The following is a 20,384-nucleotide window of genomic DNA, read 5'->3' on the forward strand; positions in this document are numbered from 1 at the left end:
TATTTTTAGAATGCAAAATTTTAGTTATGGCATTCTTGAAATACTAAATTGTACATGTTACAAACATCGTTTACTATAAGGAACGGCCTTATTGTAACCGACAGAATTGATACCGACTGAGTTTTCGCTTCAACGTGGGGGTTAAAGCAACTAGTTCCATGCTAAACATGCAGCTTTGAACGTCGTGCCAATCTCACAAAAGTTCTGTATGTATGCCAAATTGTAATTTGTTAACTACTAATTTTAAAGCCGGTCAGCTATTTAGTAAGTTGTTGATAACTTGGGTGTTATTTACTTAAACTGGCCGTCCTCCATTATCTCGAGAAGACGAAAGTGTTTCAATAGAAGTGGATCTAAAGAAACATCGAGAGGACTTGTGCCCTGATTACAAATAATCCGAAAAATCTGAAAATTTGTAAAGGAAAAGAGCAATGGCGCTATTAGCACAAAAAATATACACAAGTGTATCAAGTTATCACGATGTAATTATACTTAATTAGGAAATAAAGAACTTGGGAAGAAGATGCATTCTTTCGATAATGATAATGCATATGAGAGCAATGGTAATGCATTGGCGATCTTCTAAATGTACACAAGCATATTCCGGGTAATTTGACCAAGAAAAAGTGTGCCTTTGATAGTTCTGGTCACCTGTTGGAGTTTATGCGGGCACACAACAATATTTTATTATCGGATATTCCCATCATGATTAAAAATATTATTGACGAGATCAAGTCTATAATGTTTCTATGGATAGAAAGCAGGTCGAAGAGTTTGGTTTTAGATTGAAAGAAGCGGAGGAAGTTTGATTTGTAATTTGTTTTGTTGTTGTAGTTGCCGTTGTGCCCCGCTCGCTAGCTGCTTGTTAGTGTTGGGAATTCCTTGGTTGTGGCAAGAAGCATGGGTCGGCTAGTAGACTTGATTGCTTGGTCTGCATGTTAATCAATAAACATTAACAGTTAACTAGTTTTTGTTGATAAATTATCTTAGAATTTTAATTGAGTTATGATAGGATATATGTTAGATAATTATTGTGGAATTAATTAACGGAATCCTAGTTAACGTTATAGTCAAACGTGTATAGGTTCGCTATATATACCGTGATAGGGTACGTAGGGAGAATGTAATCATGTTTTTGAGACTGTTTTCTTGATCAATAAAGTGTTTGGGAGTTAGCCAAATACGTTTTCATTTTGGTGAGTTACATTAATTCATCAGGTAGCTAAGATATTCAACGTTGATATGCACCAAGGTCTTTTATTTCGACTACGTCTGCATCTGACGATCAAAAGAAATGTGGTTACAAAAAAACATTTAAAAATTGTCAATTATAAGATATCGACATACGTAGAAGATTCATTTATCACTTTAAAATATAAGAAAGAAAAAAAATATGATCAATATAATATGGTATTGTATTTCATCCAAATATCCAAAATACTCTTCTCACATTAAAACATCTTTATTTCAGGTTTATACACATCAAACACACTTCATAATACAATTACATTCATAAACGTCTATAATATAACTTAACACTTACTTTAATGATAAAATAATAAACAAGTAAACATCACATAACCCATGCATACACCCTGGATATTGCTTTAAGAATCTTCACATATCGTAACTCGTAGCACTTGGCCGTGGTTCAAAGTTCATATCAAAAGGCCCCTTATCTTTTATGTTTGCACTGTCATCATAACCCTTGGTACTTGGCCTCGACTCGAAGTCTCTGTCGAAAGCTTTGTTACCATCTAGACCGGTTACATAACTTGAAGCAATTGGCCTCGGCTCGAAGTCTTTGTTGAAAGCTTTCTTACCATCTAGACCAGTTACATAACTTGAAGCACTTGGCCTCGGCTCGAATTTCTTACCATCTAGACCAGTTACATAACTTGAAGCACTTGGCCTCTTCTCGAAGTCTTTGTTGAAAGCTGTGTTACCATCTAGACCGGTTACATAACTTGAAGCACTTGGCCTCGGCTCGAAGTCTTAGTTGAAAGCTGTGTTACCATCTAGACCGGTTACATAACTTGAAGCACTTGGCCTCGGCTCGAAGTCTTTGTTGAAAGCTTTCTTACCATCTAGACCGGTTACATAACTTGAAGCACTTGGCCTCGGCTCGAAGTCTTTGTTGAAAGCTGTGTTACCATCTAGACCGGTTACATAACTTGAAGCACTTGGCCTCGGCTCGAAGTCTTTGTTGAAAGCTGTGTTACCATCTAGACCGGTTACATAACTTGAAGCACTTGGCCTCGGCTCGAAGTCTTTGTTGAAAGCTTTGTTACCATCTAGACCGGTTACATAACTTGAAGCACTTGGCCTCGGCTCGAAGTCTTTGTTGAAAGCTGTGTTACCATCTAGACCGGTTACATAACTTGAAGCACTTGGCCTCGGCTCGAAGTCTTTGTTGAAAGCTGTGTTACCATCTAGACCGGTTACATAACTTGAAGTACTTGGCCTCGGCTCGAAGTCTTTGTTGAAAGTTGTGTTACCATCTAGACCGGTTACATAACTTGAAGCACTTGGCCTCGGCTCGAAGTCTTAGTTGAAAGCTGTGTTACCATCTAGACCGGTTACATAACTTGAAGCAATTGGCCTCGGCTCGAAGTCTTTGTTGAAAGCTTTCTTACCATCTAGACCAGTTACATAACTTGAAGCACTTGGCCTCGGCTCGAATTTCTTACCATCTAGACCAGTTACATAACTTGAAGCACTTGGCCTCTTCTCGAAGTCTTTGTTGAAAGCTGTGTTACCATCTAGACCGGTTACATAACTTGAAGCACTTGGCCTCGGCTCGAAGTCTTAGTTGAAAGCTGTGTTACCATCTAGACCGGTTACATAACTTGAAGCACTTGGCCTCGGCTCGAAGTCTTTGTTGAAAGCTTTCTTACCATCTAGACCGGTTACATAACTTGAAGCACTTGGCCTCGGCTCGAAGTCTTTGTTGAAAGCTGTGTTACCATCTAGACCGGTTACATAACTTGAAGCACTTGGCCTCGGCTCGAAGTCTTTGTTGAAAGCTGTGTTACCATCTAGACCGGTTACATAACTTGAAGCACTTGGCCTCGGCTCGAAGTCTTTGTTGAAAGCTTTGTTACCATCTAGACCGGTTACATAACTTGAAGCACTTGGCCTCGGCTCGAAGTCTTTGTTAAAAGCTGTGTTACCATCTAGACCGGTTACATAACTTGAAGCACTTGGCCTCGGCTCGAAGTCTTTGTTGAAAGCTGTGTTACCATCTAGACCGGTTACATAACTTGAAGTACTTGGCCTCGGCTCGAAGTCTTTGTTGAAAGTTGTGTTACCATCTAGACCGGTTACATAACTTGAAGCACTTGGCCTCGGCTCGAAGTCTTTGTTGAAAGCTTTCTTACCATCTAGACCGGTTACATAACTTGAAGCACTTGGCCTCGGCTCGAAGTCTTTGTTGAAAGCTTTGTTACCATCTAGACCGGTTACATAACTTGAAGCACTTGGCCTCGGCTCGAAGTCTTTGTTGAAAGCTTTCTTACCATCTAGACCGGTTACATAACTTGAAGCACTTGGCCTCGGCTCGAAGTCTTTGTTGAAAGCTTTCTTACCATCTAGACCGGTTACATAACTTGAAGCACTTGGCCTCGGCTCGAAGTCTTTGTCAAAAGCTTTGTTACCATCTAGACCGGTTACATAACTTGAAGCACTTGGCCTCGGCTCGAAGTCTGTGCCGAAAGCTTTGTTACCATCTAGACCGGTTACATAACTTGAAGCACTTGGCCTCGGCTCAAAGTCTGTGACGAAAGCTTTGTTACCATCTAGTCTGGTTACATAATTTGAAGCACTTGGCCTCGGCTCAAAGTATGCATCGAAAGCTTTCTTACAATGTAGACTGGTTACATAACTTGATGCACTTGGTCTCGGCTCAAAGTCTGTATCAAAATATTTTGTACTATTTAGAGACCAATTATATAGCTTGTAGCACTAGGTTTTATTTCAAAATTTGTATAGAAAGTTTTCTTACCATTGAAACCTATTATATCTTCGTAACTTGTAGCACTTGGTCTTGGCTCAAAATTTGTATCGAAATCTTTCTTATCTCTTACAATGCCATGTGGGCTTGCAGCATCATCAACATATCCAGAAGCTTTGATTGTTGTCCCGTCCAAAATGTGACAATGATCTTTATTTAGGGGAAGAGGTGATACCCAGGGGCGGACCTACATAGTAGCCGTCGGGGTCCCGGGACACCAATGTTTTTTAAAATTTATTTAGAAGCGATATAGAAAATTTTTGAAGGACCCATATAAATTAACACTTGGACCCCATAAACATATTGCATATCCACTCTGGTTGGAATGAAACCTATTTTTGGAGTGAAAGGTCCCAGGTTCGAGACTCTTGTAAACTGATTTTACTCTATTTTTTTTGCTATTTTTTAGTCAAATTGGCAATATATATGGTCAATATAGTAATTAGGTTTTTTTAGTTTGTAACATCAGACCAGAAACAAAAGCTGCTTCTCAAGTCTCAACCCCTCCTCAACACTGCTCAATCCTCCTCAGTCCTTAGGACCTCCACCTGCCCAACCCCTGCTCGCTGCCGCGCTTCTCTGCTACCAGCCACCCTCTCGGCACTCCTTCTGATTTTGCCTCAACTCTTAGGTAATTTTAGGGCTAAAAACTACTCAATAAAATAAAAATGTCCAATTGATTGATTTTATGCAATCACATACTTAGATTGGTAATTCTATGTTGTATATTATTGTTAGATTGTGATTTGTTATGTTAAAAACTTGAATTTTAGGGTTAATTATGCAAGAATTATTGAAAAGAATGGGAAAAGGGTTTGAAGATATATATATATATATACACACACACACACATATACATACATACATATATAGATTTAGAGAAGAGCCGTGCTATGGATTATGGTTTGAGGAGAGTAACATGGTTTAGATCGTGCAAAACGGCTCATTATAAGAATGTTTTAATTTGGCTCGGGTCAAAACGATTCTTCTTGCTAAGTTTTAATTTTGTTTGCGTCGAAACTGGCTTTGACCACTAGACTCTTGTTGAATTGAGTTGTTTTATGAAAGAAAAACATAAGTTAATTCTACTGTTTTGAATAATATAGCCCAGATGTTATTAAGAAACTTCACACAAACAGAATTTGTAATGTTTTCTCTTATTGTTTCGAATAACATCGTATTTTGTGTTTATATTATAATGATATTATTTTCTATTATGTTTCTCGACCCGCCCCGCCCCGACACAACCCAAACAGCGACCGGCCAAAAAAATTTGAACGCCGAAAATAATGGGACCCCATTGTCGAAAAATCCTGGGTCCGCCACTGGTGATACCAGATCACTCGAAATTGGCCTGGCCTCTATGATAGAAACGGCCTGCCAAAAAATGTGTGAAAATTATAAAAGTCAGAATAAATAGTTATCACATTATTTTAGGTTTCTCTAATGTTAAATATATATACATTATAGAGAAAAGTTAACGTAAAAACTAAAAAAAACGTTAATTGTGCAAATCAAATTGTGTAATTATATATACAAGTAGTGTAATTATGTAAGTAATTACACTATAATTATATTATGTTATATGTATAATTGAACTACTTGATTCGCACAGTTAACATGTTAATTTAATTTGCATTTGATGCAAACCCTATAATAATAATAATAATAATAATAATAATAATAATAATAATAATAATTATTGTGTTTTACCATAATGAGTGAAAAGAGAGCAATGAAAGAGAGTGAAGACTCCATGATATGAAAGACAGTTTGTATGAAGTTTTCTGTATATAAATGCAATGGGACGTGGTTCTATATATAGGAAAGTTTGTGATGCTTTTTTTATTTTTTGTTTTTAAAATTTTAAAACTAATCATTGATTGTAAAACACAAACTAACAAGATAATGTATTAATTTTACATTTTTATTCATGGTCTTAAAGATTGGGTGAACCTGGACCCTTAATTAAGTTATAAACAACTGTTTAACAATATAAACATGTTTGTTATGTTAAATATTCAATATAAAAACTTTAATAACTTTTATCTGGTTACTTAATTTGTCTCGTTCACTGATAGCTACCATGCGGCATCTAGAATGGTACAGGCTCATGGTCAGGGTCTCGTACGTCAGTTCTTCTACAAACACTCCACGAACGTTTCCTCCTCTTTTCTCCCTCTCGTGATTTTTCCTCCGTCCGCAACTACAAACATATCATTGGCAATTTCCTGTATAGCTAATTGTCTTTTCTTTTGTTTTTTTAGTGAATAAACTTCTAGTTTGTTGGTAATTTAGTGTTATCAACATGATTAGTGATATTGGATTGACTTGTCGATAAGATTGGTCTTATTAGTTATTAACCGAGTTAGGTGATGCAGGAGTGCGGGCTCGGTTGTTTCTAATAAGATATTCGTATATCGTCGGTTTGAGCGGTTGTTATTAATAATATTATTGGGCCAGGTCGGATTATTTTAATGAGTCATAATGGGCCATATATTAATATTGCTTTGTTGAGCCTAATATTAATATAGTTGTATTAGGCCTGTTGAATTAATTAACCATGGCCCAGTTGTGTCATCTCGTTGTTGACCAGAAGCATATTTACAATGTGTATTTGATTTTTAATATTTAATTAAAAATCAGTTTTAAGAGATAACTGCTATACAACCTTTTCCTGACTTTTGTGGAAATTATCTTTAATCATTCAGTTATTATGAGGATATATATACGAACAGAATCATCGAACTAGATACACGGTACAAGAAATCTCTTTGAAACAAAAATCTGATTCTTGAAAAATACTAAGTTTTATCCGTTGCAAACATTTGATTGTACCGATCAAATAGTTTGTTCTGATAGTGATTGCACGACTCTTAGTATAATCCAAGCAATATTTCACATTTGATTCACTGTTCAATTCCATAAATACAACATAGTTCTCACCTGTATTGGTAAGTTTAAATATTTACCAGGGTGCGTTGTTTTTTTAGCCTGATATTCTTATGACTGAAGTTAAAAAGTGTCAAAAATATGATGATCAGATAACAGAAACTCCAGTTTATTTTAGAATCAACAATTGAGAACATCGGAAGATTACAATATGATGAACACACTATCAAATCATCAACAAGCTGAATTGTAACTTGAACACTTAAGACCTAACATGCCATTGATTCTATGAACAACGAGACCAAGAATCAAATCCTAGTATCTAACAGCTTTTCTAACAAATTTTAAGAGAAAAAAGTAATATAGTGTTAAACAAAACATATCAGAAACTCTTATTTTATACACACTAATAATAAAACTTGAAATCTGGAACATATTTGAGACTTCTTGACTATTTAATATCTTAAAGCCCATAGAAGTCCAAAGCCCACCAGTCCTGTCCAGAAGCACATCCTTCTTATGACTCCAGCCCAACAGTACTTAAAACTAGGCGGAAATGCCGGGGCGCGAACTGATTGTCACAGCTCACAAGGTTACTATCATGCAATTGTAAAGCGACAATATCTAATTAATTTATTAATTGTCAACGAACATTTAAGTACAATAAAAATAGAGAAGATTACAATACAAAACCAACTATTCTTGTTTATGTTTAACATCCTAAGGTCATCTCTACGTGAGCTTCAGTTCGATAAGCAATCCAGTCTATAACCTGCAAATGCGTACAAAATGTATATATATTTGTCAACAACACATGTTGAGTGAGTGGATTCACCAGTTTTGACACAAACAAAATGATAATATATAATGATATAAATAATAGAGTAAAAATAAGCAAAAATGTTATCTGTGAGTATAAACAATGAAAGTGTTAAGCAAGTAATGAGTGTCGTTGAAACCATTGCCAATGCGATCGGGCTCCGGCCACTACGACGGTCGTATGATCATACTATAATGAGATTATGTTGGACCTCTCCGAATGCGATTCAAGTAAGCAAGTAAGCAAATAGCAAGTAACAAACAGTCATTCAATTGATACACAACACAAAGATCACAGTTTGCGTTTGAGAAATAATAAGATAAATAATTTGATAAATGGTACGCAAGTGTCCCCAAAACATTTGAAAACAAATAAAATAGGGGAGTGATTACTCACCTGATCGGATGAACAAAATATAAGTGTGATGTGAGAGAGATGAACCTTCGGGATATACCGTCAAAAATCCCTAGTCAAAATAATATTAAATTAATTATAAAATATATAACAGGATTGAATGAGTTAAGATTTCGATGTGATTTGAGTTGTGATTGGGATTATGGATTTGGACGATTGATTTATACAGTTAAAATCATTGGTCTTGTTAATATATATTCACCAATAATTATCCTTGATAAAATATATAATTACGTACTTTAATAATTTAAATAATATAAGATATGCTTGAAATAATAAAATCTGAATAAATAAATGATTAAGTATACAATTTAGATATAATAATTTAATTAAATATAAAGTGAGACATACTTTTAATTATTTGTATAAATCAAATACTAATATATAAATAAATAGATTATTATAACAATGTGTAATTATTTAAATATAATATGTAGTATGTTATAAATAAATATTTTGATTGAACCCTTTTAACGAAATTTAATTGTAAACATGTATTTGACATCTTTAGTTAAAATTATATTTGTTATATTTTTGTAAGAATAAATACACAAATATTATATACACATAGTTAATAAAAATATTCATCGACGAGGAAACACCAATAATGGTGTCGCGTTTTTAATAAAATATTGATGCTTTTTAAATAAGATATCCTTATACATACTTACATACATATATATACATATATATATATGTATGTATGTATACACATAAATATACGAAAACTAGTAACAAAATTACTTGACAAGACACATTAACGTACTGACGTCGGTTTGATAAAATACCATTTATTTTATATTTTATGCTAATTATAATAATTTATAAAAAATCATTTAAATGCCTAGAAACTAAAACCAAAATTTAAAATAGCAAAAGAGGCTGGCAGGGACTCGAACCCGCGCCAGTGGACGACTCCGCATGGAGAACGCAAACCAAAACAACTAACTAAGCTGAGGTGCCAGTTGGTTATCAAACACGAAACAAATCTTAAATATAAAATTCCAGTCCATCCCCCAATTCTAATAAAACCCTAAATCTTTAAAATGATCTTCGTTATGTATTAGTTTAATTCACCATAGGGTTATTGCTTGAGGATTGAAAACGAACTGAAGACAGATAACAATTACCTCAATTGCAGATTTAACGAGGGTTAACTATATCGATTTGCATCCGGCAAACGAATGTATAAGAACAGGTAGCAGCAGACGTTGATAATCCAATTGGGCTTAGGGTTATGATTCACGATGTATAGGAGATGGTGTATGCCAGTTTAATTGTGGTATTGTGATGTTTACATAGCAATTAAAGAAAACGATTTGGGACGGTTTGTAAATCATAGAAATACGTATTCGTTTGATTATAATTACCATAACAGTGACGTCGGTGAAGGTCGATATACTAGCATAATTGATCTGAAAATATCAATTCCTATTATACAACGAGAATTAGGCAGCAAGAAATCAAAACGGGTCTCGAGTTCATGGTTTGAAAACGGGTTCGGGTTTGGAAAGGAGGTAAGGATCTTGGGTTAATAATATATAATTATATTCTTTAGATTTTGCAATTTAGGTCCCCCAAGTATAGAGATGGAAACAAAAGAAGGGTAAAAGTATAGTTTTGGGCAAAAATTGCCATAATGTATAAGTTATAAATATAATATAATATATATAAATAATTAAACAATATTATCATAAAATCTAATTTAACTCGATATTTTTATTTGATAAAATAACCCGAACGTAAAAGTGGTTCGGGTAACGGATATACAACAATAGTTTGAAAACCCGAGTTGTTGCAGTCTCCCCTACTTTGAGAAATTTCGTCCCGAAATTAGAAAAAAATGTAAACAATAAATAATATAATTAATATAATTTAATTTCTTAAGAAATAACCTTTAAAATAGCGTTTATAATTTTAATCATAATCATGGAACTTTGAGTAGTCGAAGTAACGCTCTAGATGAAAATCTGATAAGGGCACTTATATATAAGATGTACAAGCGACGTATCCACTATGTCCTTATCTCTACATTTGTACCGTTATCCCCACTACTTTCGGTTCTAGGTTATGACACACAATTGCACGCATTATAATTTCCATGCGAGGACTTCAATAATTATGTAGGCCTCCATAATTACTTAGATCGTCGGATGGTCCACATAACTTGTCACATCGTGTGGGTTACAAAAATATTTGAAAGACATGATTTTGTAAGAAAAGTTATTAATTTATTATAAATATGAGGAAAGTGTTAACATATTATAAAACCATTGGGAGTTGATTTATTATAAGTGTAAAATCAGAAGATTTTATAAAATATTTCTAATAACACAATTTAGGTGAACTTTCAAGTTTGATTAATGAAATTAGTGAAACTTTTAAAGTAACTTAAAAGTTAAGAGAAACGGAAAACATTGAAGTTGGGTATATGATGCGTCAACAAGATCGATTATGAAGAAAGAGAGTGGGGATACGATCCAATTAACAAATTTACGTGAACTTACCAAAAATTCTATGATTGCAAGGATAACATCAACAAAAGTTTATGAAGGAATTAATTGATAATTATAGACGAATAATAACCTGTGAAATTTTTAAATATTGCAACATTCGAGGTAGAATTCATAAGACCATGAGTACAAATTTGGACAAGATTAAACGAAGACTTTGAGGGGTTTAGTTCAGTTAAATGAGAAACTCATGAAATTTAAAGAGAACTTTATACAACATTGAAATGTCGTAATTGTGTATTTAAGATGAGGTAAATTAAAATATTAAAGTACGGGTAGTAGTAAATTAAAATATTAAAGTACGGGTAGTAGTAATTAAAATATGTCACAATTGTGTATTTTGTCTTTTAAAAACAAATCCGTGAGCTTTTTGTGGGCCGAGCGGACAATATTGGTGGTGCGAGGGGCGGGGTGTTACAACTAGGGCCGTCTAAACCGCTCGACGCTCGAACTCGCTCACCACTCGCTCAAAAATTACTCAGAAAATGCTCGCTCATTTTTTCGCTAGATTGAAAACGAGTCGCTCTGCTCGGTTCGGTTTGTAAACGAGCCAAGCAACGAGCAAGGGTATGCTCAGTTCGGCTCGGCTCGAATATTTTTAATTTATTTTATATATAATTATATATGAACATATATATAAATATATAGACAAAACACATAAATATAAGCTTACAATTATTTTTACCCCTCAAAATTTTGCATATTCCGTCAATTTTATAGTTTTATTTATTCAATGCAAGTTTTTAGAAAACTAAAAGTTTGTTTACATGATAATTATATCTCACTCTAAACTTATTTATAATAAAAATTTACAATATATTACATGTTTGTCTAAAAACTACTAATTTATTTATAAAATATATTATTAACAACATTCAAATTTGTTTCTTATTGAATTTTTTAAAGTGATAAATAAATAAATAATGCTCGAAATCGCTCGATGTTCGATCGAAAAATGCTCGATTCGATTTTGGCTCGTTTCGGTTTTCGCTTGGTTTGAATTTCAGTCGCTCGGTTCGGTTCGGTTGTAAACGAGCCAAGCAACGAGCAACCCTTCGCTCGGTTCGGCTCGGCTCGTGAACAGCCCTACTTAAAACACAACGAAACATTGAATTGTTAATGTCTAGGCTCGTGACAGATTTTAGACATATTAGTTTTGAACTTTTGATTGCGTTGCAATACATAATTATTGCAAAAATGTTGGTGCATAGGCTATCCTAGGTGATTAGTTCAGTAGATAAGACTATACGCTATGGTGAGGGGCTTCGAAGCCCCTCCACCGTGACACGTCACCGCCACGTAAGCAACGGGGGGCATCGAAGCCCGCCCCGCTATGGTTTGAGGCCACCAAAGGCGCCCCTATATATATATATATGCATATGTATGTATGTGTATGTGAGAGGGGGACCCACATTCACCATCAACCGCGCCGGCCGTTGGAACCACCCAACCTTCGGCGCCCTTGGTTTGACGGAGCCCCACGGCGGTGTTCGGCGCCCATGGGCGCCCGCCACCTCAGCCATGGGCGCCCCATAGCGAAGAGTCTAAGGAGCAATCAATGTTTCATTATTAAGGGCCATCAAATTATTGGCGGTCCCCTTATTATGAATGAGTTAAGTGTGTTGGTTCAAGAAGACAAATATATTATTAGTTTTTAAAAGGAAAGTTGGATTTTAATAATCCCAACTTAGTGCAATTGGCCGATAATAATTCCAACTTTAAAAATAGTTGTCATTGGTCTCAATTTTCACACTATTTATTTTCAGTGGACCCCCGTTAAAAAAAATTTAACGACGTTAAGTTTTTTTCAAATTTAAGATTGATATTTTAGATGCTTTTGATCAGAATGAGATTATGAATCGACTGATGTAAAACTTAACTTGAAATGGCGCTTTAAACGGTTTAATTTTTGTTAATTAAAAGTTTAAACATCGGAATTTAAGCATCCTTTAGTTGTTTGGACCACCGTTTGATGGTAAGTTATACATCAATCGACTCATATCCTCATTCCGATCAAAAACCCTAAAATATCGGTTTGAAATTTGAAAAAAACTTAACGTCGTTAAGATTTTTTTAACGTAGGTCCAATGAAAACAAATAGTGTGAAAGTTTGGGATCAGTGACAACTATTTCCAAAGTTGGGATTATTATCGGCCAACTGTATTAAATTGGGATTATTAAAATCCAATTTTCCTTTTTAAAACTAATTTTGACTAGGCGTTTGATTTGACTAGTTAGGTATATTTGAAAAAAGGTTATGTGTTTATCGGGTTTGCTTCCAAATGAATCAGCTGGATTAGGGCGTGTCTTTGGTTAGCTAGACACACCCTAATGGAAGCTCGGCTCTGGTTAACATAGCCCTATGTCGAGTTCAGAGGGGTGATCACCTATCTCCTTTCTTTTTTATTCAACCTATGGAGGGTCTCCATGGGGCTATTTAGGACATTGTTCACGTTGGGCTGTTTAAAGAAGTGTAGATTTGCTCGGATAATGTTTGTTTGTCTCATCTGATTTTTGCCGTTAGTGCTAGTTTTGTTGGTGAGTTGTCTTCTATTAGTATTGAGAATATTGTTAGCACGTTGAATTATTACTTTATTGGCGTCTGATTTGAAGATTAACTTATATAAGTCATACTTGTTCGGTGTGGTTTTAACTTTGAAGAGGTTATGCGTGTACCTCAGTATTAATCCTTATCTCTACTATATATAATTACCTACCAAAAAATCATCCCCCTCTAATGGCATCACTAGATTGCTTTACTCATTAATGGTGAATTTTTATGCGTTTGACCCGTTTAAGTTAGAAACTAAGCGGGTCATGCCGTCATGGATCTCACCAAAGCCGGATAACCCTTAAATGGGTTATATCATCTCATTTATTTGTGAAACTATTTCATTATCAAACAATAATTTTCGCAGGTCATGGGTGTAACAACGTGAAAATTTCGAGTTCAAAGTATCAACTTTCCAAAGTCTAGGGACTAAAATTGCTAAATTCCAAACTTGATGGTTGAAAACGAAAAATCGGATTTTTTTGTCCTATCGCGCTACTCGATGGACAAAAGAATAAGCCTATCGCGTACCGCGATGGGGCTTCTGACAAGTTGTGACACGTGTGCCACGTGGCACACGGTGGCACCATGTGCTGCCACGTGTCACCACATACCAAGAAGGTGTTGTTGAAATGTCAATGAATCTCGATAAACGTGTCAACGAGTACCGAAGTTTGGAGTAATCGTTTGACGATCGAGAAGTAAAGCGGCGTCGGAGTGCTGCTCAAGTCCCTAGGATTTCGGTACGCCATTAAGGTTAGGCGTAATATCGAATTCAATATAATTTAATATTATATTCAAGACTTTGGCCTTAAGTCGAGGTTATACTCGATACCTCGATAAAAGAAAAGAAAAGAAAACATAACAAAGAAATGATAACATATATATGTGTGTATGTATATATGTATATATTCTTTGTTATGAAAATATTATTTAATGAATAAAGAGTATTCTTAAATAATAAAAGAAAAGATTACGTTTTTTAGAGAAGAATAAACGTCGGGTTTTCATATAAACTAAAGGTTTATAATTTACTTTTAAACAAGAGGTTTTTAAGTAAATAAGAATTGAACTAAAGGTTCAATTGAGGATTGAGATATAAGACTAAAGGTCTTAAGCCGGATCGTGTATCCGACTAACAAATATTTATACTCGTAACTATAGGTTCGAGATAAAGAAAGGGAAAGACCCTTGGACGGTCAGTGAAGCCGATCCTAAAGAGATAAGGTGAATACGCCCCCAAACTTTTAAACTTGTTTTCAAAAGAGTCAACTTGTTATATGAAATTGTTTACAAGGAACTATGTGTTCCTAAAACCGTTATAACTATGGGTATGAACCTAGCCCTCAGGCTGTGGTATACATTTGTCTGGATCCTTACATAGGTGGTACTATGCGATGTATGGGCATGATCGCACCACCCTTGGTCGTAGGACGCTCTCCTGTAGGGAGTACGACTGTTGTGTATATTTACGGGTACTTAACTAAGTCAAACGCTGTGGTGTTTGTGAGGTGACCTAGTGTAGAGGCTCTAGTTTATAATGTGTTATTTGACTTTGTTATTCCTAAGCCACGTTGGGCCGAGGCAGGCGTAGTCTCGAGGGGTAATAAAGTAAAAGAAGTTATTTTACGTAAGCGTGTTCACCAACATTCGTTGCTAACGTATTTTCTTACATTTTGCAGGTGAACAAGTTTAGCACTTGGAGTGACGAAGTGCTTATATATCCGATGGCTCGGATTTTATTTTATAAAACTTAATATATGGTGGTTTTGTAACATAAACAAGTAATCTTTTGTTAACTCAAATGGGTATTTTATAATCCCGCCTTTTATGTAAATATTATATTTCGATCCTTAAAATTTATAAGTCTTCCGCAAACTAAATGTAACTCTGATTTATTTACAATTACGATACCAACTTATGGGTCATACTCCTAGGATTTAGATGGGGGTGTGACAATGGGTCTCACCAAACCCGGATAGTCCTTAAACATCTTATAACATCTCATTTAACTTAAATACTAAGCAAGTGATGAGTCTCACCAAGCCCGGATAGCTCTTAAACGGATTATAACATCTCATTTATTTGGGAAACTCTTTCATCATCAAACAACAATTTCCGCAAGTCATGGATCTCACCAAACCCAGATAACATTTAAACGGGTTATAACATCTCCTTTATTTGCGAAACCCTTTCATCATCGAACCATAATTTAACTTTTCTCGTTCTCTGCATATATTCTCTGTTGCCGATCTATCCTCTCTTAATCAGCAGTTAACTTCCGATTACCACCCATCATTGCCAACCTTCCCTTTCATGGTTAGTCGGCCACCGGTTCAGATTTGGTCGGCCATCGGTTAGTCAAACTGTTTTCATCTTCATCACTCATACCACCACCACCACACCAAACCAATTTGATTCCAGGTCTAGAACGATTGTTATTGGTGACAGATTATTAACATAATATGCTATCATATAAATTTATAAAAGCATGTTTGATTTTCGTTCATTTAAAATTTAAATGAACAATTCATGAACGTAAACAAATATAATTGAACAAAGTAAATGAATATAACAAACGTAAATGAACACAAATAAACATAAACAAATATAAATAAACAAACTTAAGTGAACACAAACGAACATATATAAAACATTAAATAGATGATTCATTCAATGTTTCATCTAAAAAATGAACATAAAAAAGCATAACCAAACATAAATTGATCAAAACAGGTCTAACTATATTACATATTTCCTTATAATAAATTAATTTGATATTCAATAAAATATATTCACAATATTAGAAACGACAAATGTTAAAAAAGTTCGTAATACAAAGGCTAAAAGCTAATATTTACATATTTCATTGTAAATATCTTTTATACATACTATATGTATATAGCTTAGTGAGTAATAACCAAAATTAATTAATTAACAGTACCACAATAGTTGTTGTTGTTGTTGCTGTTGCTGTTGCTGTTGCTGTTGCTGTTGTTGTTATTGTTGTTGTTGTCGTCATCTGAGAGTTGTAGGTACTTTCAGGTTGAAATTATTTGGTTATTCTCCAAATAAACTAAACGTGAATTCAGACGAGATCAAGATCATAGTATGTGATTAAGAGCGAAATTTTGAAGCAGGGAAAAAACCAAATTATCGAAAAGTCGTTGTTGAAGATTAGGGTTTGAAAATTGCCGTCGACGTTTTTTTTTATTTTGAATATGTGATTCTTTTAAAATATGCACATTTTAAACTTAGGGTTTTCATGTGTGACAAATCAAATAACTATAATTCTAATGAATTTATCGACCCAGCCAACACCTCTTTGCTTTTTTAAAAAAATTGTCGTTCGAAAAAAAAAATGCTAAGTTGGTTATATGTCCTTTTCAAGTTCAAGGTTCTCATATTATATCCTTGATTGTGTAGATTTATCAAAAGTAATATTAAAAAAAATAACAAATAAACCTAACGTCACTGTTCAACGAGCCGTCTCAACTTCTCAAAGTGAGATCAATCAAAGTTCATTTAAGCCGGTTTCTCATTTTTTTAGTTTCCTCAATGAACATAGAATACATAAATAAATGAAAAAATAAACATATATATAGTGTGTGCATGCGCGCACGCCTGATACTCATCTCATTCGTTTATTTTCACAAAGTGCCTTTGGGAATTCAAACATGATAAATGATTTCGATGAAATGATAATTATTTATGTATTCACTAAAACTATCATAGTCGATGTTATGCTAACAACACATGACATGTTGGTTTAATGTTACGATGTACTCGTTCACAAATGTCAAATTTAAGATTATGAGTTCAAATTCTTGCAAATACAAGGTAAGATGATACGGCCCAACAGACTCCAACACTTGAACACCCCAGCCCCAGATTGAGGACCGGCCCAAACGCAACAAGCAGAAGCCCAACCGTTTGCTGGATTATAAGTCAAGCCCATTATTAATTGATTGCAAGTCACGTTTAGTTCTGTTAGTTTATTTTTTTGAATTGTTCAATTCAGTTACATGCATGTAGGATAAGGTAGTGGTAGATCATGGCTAAGAATAAGGGAAGGGACATGGTGAACATGCAAGCGTGGCATGGTGGACATGTATTCTCATGCATCTTTAAATATTTGTAATTGTTGCATTTGGAAAAGTATCAGAAAATTGCCCCAAAAGTCTTGTTCTTCCTCTCTTTTCTTTGGAGTGTTTGCCTACTAAAAAAGGCTCTATCATCTTGGTGCTTTCATTCACGTCTCAACCACCCTCCGCCATGCCGCCTCGTAAGGATGCGTCGACTTCCGACGATCCGCCACTACCAATTTCCGATCAATTAACCCAGCTAATCACTATTACCACAAATACCGCCAACTCCCAAGCCAACCTCACTGCCCAAATAGCTGCCCTAGTCCAAGCCACTACTGGTCTAAACGTAAAGTTAGACACTCAAACCGAAAACACCGCCCGGTTAATCAATCATGTAACCAAACTCACCAACCGATTACCGGAATCCGATGATGACGAGACCCCACTCAATCAAAATCTACCCCTCAACCAACCACGTCATCCTAGACCACCACTGATCACACTACCACTTTTTGATGGATCCAATCCTTTGGGATGGATTTTTCAAGCAGAAAATTACTTTACCTATTACCAAACTCCACACCAAGAACGAGTTTCTCTCACGGCTTACCATTTTGTCTGCGATGCTTTAACATGGTACCAAAATCAATCCAACAACGGCTTATTGGGATCTTGGACCGCCTTCAAACGATCTGTGGAACTCAGGTTTGGCCCATCCACGTTTGATAATCATGAAGCTACCTTATTCAAGTTGTATCAAACAGGCACGGTGCCGGAATATCAAACGAAATTCGAACGTTTGAGCAATCGTATCACGGGTCTATCTCCCCAAACCCTACTTAATTGTTTTATTTCTGGGCTTAAACCCGAGATACAGGCCGAGATAGCCATCCTTAAGCCCACTTCGTATGAGGAAGCATGTGGCCTAGCCCGACGAATTGAAGATAAATTCACCCATTTGTTTAAATATAAACCATATTTCCCCACTAAAACCTACTCCACAACAAACTCCACGACCCTAAATGCTTCTCCGCTAACTTCCATGCCAGCCATGACATCCACCTCCTGCAACTACTTCCCCACCACTATTACCGTCTCCACCTAAACCTTTACCGTTCACGAAACTTTCCCCGGAAGCCATACAACAACGAAAACAAGAAGGTTTATGTTTCCGGTGCCCGAAAATTTTTTTCCCAGGCCACAAATGTTCACCTCCACAATTTTTGTTAATTGTGGATAACGAAGATCTTATTGCTTCCATGGATGACCCACTCGATCCACAAGATCCAAACATTACACCTTCACAATTCATGTCATTGTCTGGTGCCGCCTACTTTGGTATGTCCTTCTTACAGACCTTACGCATCACGGGATACATCAACGGGACACCAGTCACGGTTTTAGTCGATTGTGGTAGTACTCATAATATTATACAGCCGCGTATAGCATCCACCTTGGCTTTACCCACAAAACCCCTACAACCATTTGCTGTTATGGTTGGAAATGGCCAAAACATCTACTGTCAAGGGCATTGTCCAGATGTACCATTACAACTGCAGAAGGCAGCCTTCCAAATACCATTCTTTGTTTTCCCGGTTCAAGGTGCCGACGTGGTTCTCGGTATCTCATGGTTGGGAACCCTTGGCCCGATCACAGCCGACTTTTCAGTACCCGAAATCTCCTTTACTATCAACGGCAAACACACAACCCTCACAGGAGAACCCATGACCAAACAGGTAACTTCAAGCTCATTATCTTCTATGCTTCGTCACGGTTCCATCGCTTCACTTCATGCCTTACTGTTGGAATCTCTCCACACCACAACACCTTCTACGGATGCATTATCACATCCCGACCCCACCATCACAAACTTACTGACAAAATTTCAATCGGTTTTCGACACCCCACATACCTTACCACCTTCACGGCCTCATGATCACCATATACCCTTACTCAACGAAAACCAGCCAGTAAATGTTAAACCATACCGATACCCTCATTTTCAGAAACAAGTAATGACCCAACTGATTGACGAGATGCTGCGTGATGGGATTATCCGACCAAGCCAAAGCCCGTTTTCATCACCGGTCTTACTAGTGAAAAAAAGGATGGCATTTGGCGCTTTTGTATCGACTACCGAGCCCTAAACAAAGTCACAATTCGTGATCGTTTCCCAATTCCGACAATCGATGAGCTACTAGATGAACTCAATGGTGCTACAATCTTCTCCAAAATTGACCTTCGGTCGGATTACCATCAAATTCGGGTGGCACAAAGAGATATCCACAAAACCGTGTTTCGTACGACGGATGGCCATTATGAATTTTTGGTGATGCCGTTTGGTCTAACAAATGCTCCATCAACGTTCCAATCGGCTATGAATGATCTTTTCCGTCCGGTATTACGCAAATTTGTCTTGGTGTTTTTCGACGATATTTTGATTTATAGTGCTTCTAAAGAAGACCACTACGCTCACTTACAGTTTGTTTTTCAAACTTTACGTGACAATCACTTCCATGCAAAAGCATCAAAATGCGTCTTCGCAGTGACCGATATTTCCTTTCTGGGACATCGTATTTCTGGCAGTGGAGTAAGTCGGAACCCGAGAAGATAACCTCCATTCAGCAGTGGCCGAAACCCAATCTTTCACCACATTGCGGGCATTCTTAGGTATTACCGGGTATTACCGACGATTTGTACCTCAATATGCACATATAGCTACATCATTAACCGACCTCTTCAAAGCCAAAGAGTTTGCTTGGAATGATAAAGCTGAGACCGCTTTCAACACCCTCAAAACTCACATGCAAAATCTCATCACACTTGCACTTCCAGATTTCTCCAAGCCGTTTGACTTAACCACAGATACTTCGGGGTATGCCATTGGAGCAGTTCTTTCACAAAACAACCGACCCATTGCTTTTTTCTCAAAAAAACTTTGCCCTACCATGCAAGCCCAATCCACTTACACTAAGGAATTGTATGCTATTACGGAATCGGTTCGTAAATGGCGACAATATCTATTGGGAAGCCGCTTTCGGGTCTATACCGACCACCATTGTCTCAAGCACATGTTAACCCAAACGATTCACAC

This window comes from Bidens hawaiensis, unplaced genomic scaffold (assembly GCF_021521415.1).
Source record: "Bidens hawaiensis isolate Kalapana, Puna unplaced genomic scaffold, B.hawaiensis_p1.1 tig00021182_1, whole genome shotgun sequence".
In the NCBI taxonomy this organism is placed as follows: Eukaryota; Viridiplantae; Streptophyta; class Magnoliopsida; order Asterales; family Asteraceae; genus Bidens; species Bidens hawaiensis.